The sequence below is a fragment of the Fukomys damarensis genome, unplaced genomic scaffold, assembly GCF_012274545.1.
Source record: "Fukomys damarensis isolate Sample0158 unplaced genomic scaffold, DMR_v1.0_HiC HiC_scaffold_16, whole genome shotgun sequence".
NCBI classification, from domain to species: Eukaryota; Metazoa; Chordata; class Mammalia; order Rodentia; family Bathyergidae; genus Fukomys; species Fukomys damarensis.
This window is the reverse complement of record NW_022900928.1, coordinates 129,996,925-129,999,719: the sequence shown is the minus strand read 5'-3', so window position 1 is coordinate 129,999,719 and position 2,795 is coordinate 129,996,925. Positions and strand designations below refer to the sequence as shown.

The 2,795-nt window shown below is 41.9% G+C and overlaps 1 protein-coding gene across 2 annotated transcripts in view; it reads right to left on the bottom strand.

Annotated features, from left to right (window-relative positions):
• The window catches only part of Gigyf2 (GRB10 interacting GYF protein 2), a 145,727-nt gene that overhangs the window by 142,359 nt on the left and 573 nt on the right, over positions 1-2,795 (bottom strand). The window lies entirely within an intron of this gene.

Genomic DNA, 2,795 nt, shown 5'->3' with positions numbered 1-2,795 from the left:
AGTGTAAAACAAAAACTGAGACTCTGTCTCAAAAAAAAAAAAAAAATTTTTTTTCCCTGGTCTTTTAAATATCAGGTTAATTTGAGAACTAATCTGAAAGGTAATAGTGAAAGAAAAACTCAGCACAAAAAGTTCTACACGCACAATGCTATCCCTCTGAGGCATATACAAGTAAGATGGGCAATACATAATTTAAAGAAATTCTTAGCCGGAAGTGGCACACACCTGTAATCCCAGTACTCTGGGAGGCTGAGGCAGGATAATCACCACAAGTTCGAAGCCAATCTGAGGTTTATAGAGTTCAAAAAAAAATAAAATTATCTACTCACCAGTTCAGGAAATAACCTGAGTTAATGCACCATAAATAGTCCTTAATCATTTGTCTAAATTTCATTTCCCTGTATTTTCAAATTATTTTAAAATGTCCAAAGATCCCCTCCTTAGACATTCCTTTTTTGGTACTGGGGATCGAACTCAGGACCTTCCACTTACAAAGCAGGCAGCAGCACCACTGAGCTAAATCCCCAGCCTTAGCCATTCCTTTTCGAAAAATACTTCAGGGAAGTCTAGCACTGATCTTGTTTTTTCACTATGTAGTTCAGGCTGGCCTCAAACTCAGTCTGTCCTCCTGCCTCAGTCACCTCACTCAGTGCGGAGTGCTGCGATTGCAGGTGCACCACCACGCCTGGTCAACCTTATTTAAAAACATATTTTTGAGAAAGATAATTACAATATTCTGAAATATATAAGCATCCTAAATTTTTCCAAATGGGATGGAGGATACTAACCCAAATCTCCAAAATCTGACTTTTTTTCCTGAGAATCGTAAGAGAAAGAGGCAAAGATTCCAGGATAGTGAGTAATCCACCTCATCTTCTTGCCAGAGGTTGGTACTCTTCCTACTACTGCCTTCTCACTCCTGTTTCTACCTAGGCTAGCCTCAGTCCTTTTCTCAGATGACCCTTGATGGCTCCCATTTGTTATTCTTGCTGTCCAGGGACTGGACCCAGGGCCCTGTGCTTGACAGGTAAGCTCCTACCACTGAGCTACAACCCCTTAAAATCTTAATTTAAAAGAGGGTCTTGCTAAGGATGACCTTGAACTTGTTATCCTTCTGCCTCAGCCTTTCAAATAGGTGCAAGTAAATGGGATTACAGGAATGTTTCACTATACCTGGCTCCACCTCAGTTTTTTACTTCAGGGTCTTTGCCCTTGCTGTCTCCTAGTTTGGACCACTCTTCCTCCTTTACTGGTCAGGTCTTTCCTCAAATGTTAACTTACTCATAAAGCATTCTCAGGGGACGCAAAGTCAACCCCCCCCAACTCCTGAATATTTTCTATCTCCATTTAATTTTCCTCATGTCAGTTACTTTACAGATAGTCCGACTTGGAATGGTTCAACTTGGCATTTTTTTCTACTGTGGTGCAAAAGCAATATGTGTTCTGGACTATCAATATGTACTATTAATCTCTGGCAATGCGAGAACAGCTCCCAGCCATGCAACCACGAGGGAGAACTGAGACTCCACTGTGGACTGTGCTGCTAAATTGTGACATGCAGCAGATTAGGCATATTAAATACATTTTTCAGCTTACCACCGGTTTATGGATATGTAGCACCATCATTAAGTTGAGGAGCATTGTATTAAGTATTTATTTGTCTAGAAATGCGCTCCAGGAGGAAAATTATCTGTTCTTCTCCTCCAAGAACTCAACAGTGTAGTAACTAGTCAAAATTTGTCAAATAGATGAATAAAAAAAATACAATTCCTTCTGCCTACCCAGACTCTAAAGTATCAAGTATCAAAAGTGTGTGAAACTCCATTCCTTTCTAGTCAATCAGTACCATCACCAGTGTATTCTTGTGTTAAATGTCGAAGTATCACTGAAATTTCTCCAGGTGTATGCCACTTTTACATTTTTTTTAAAGTCCTCGCTTGATGTCACAATCTGATGTAACAGAAATGTACATATTCCAGTTTAAGCAATCCAAAAGCTGCTGCACTGTTAAAACACATAAAAACATCAATGAATGAGAGAAAGCCTTTATGTTCTAACCAAAACTGGACAAACTCTAAGGGCAGAGCTGCAAATATTAATAAAGTAAAAGTTAATGTACAGAAAGGATGACAAAAATTTCTTGTTTCTAATCTAGGAAGTCATTAGATTCTAAAAAGGAAATACTACATAAGGAAAAAAAAAAAATCTTCCTTGAATACAACAGTGGAAACCAAAACTGCCTATTCAAGGTATATAGCACTGACAGGGGTTCTAGTCCCTTGCTTTCTTGGGAGTTATACTGGAATACTTACCTTTCTTACTGAGAGAGTAGATGTGTTTAAAGTGCTTTGACTTCAGGAGAACTGGGGTGAGTAGGAGGTGGGAGGGGGATTACTGAATAAATGCAAAGCAACCTAACTGCTTCCCAAACACGGTCATACACCATGTTTCTTTCATCCCCTCCTGCCCTGCTCGCTTGATTTATATATTTCGGCCACAAGATTGAAGTGCTCAGAGTGCTTAGTGGGAAACTGCTTACACTGAAGACTACTGCCCATCTCAGTCTGATGTGCATGTTGAGGTCCCCAAAGCTGCCACGGTCTCTACTTTCCAAGCCTCAGTCATCCCCAGGCTCCGATCACGGTTCTACCTGGCCTCGGGCCTGGGCCAGACCCCGTCCTCTCGCCCTGGACGCAGCCTCCCCCCATCCGGATGCTCCGGTGGAAGGCAGGGCGCACCTCTCCGGGGAAGGTGTGGGAGGGGGCCGGCGGGAGCAGCTGTCTGGGCGCAGCAGC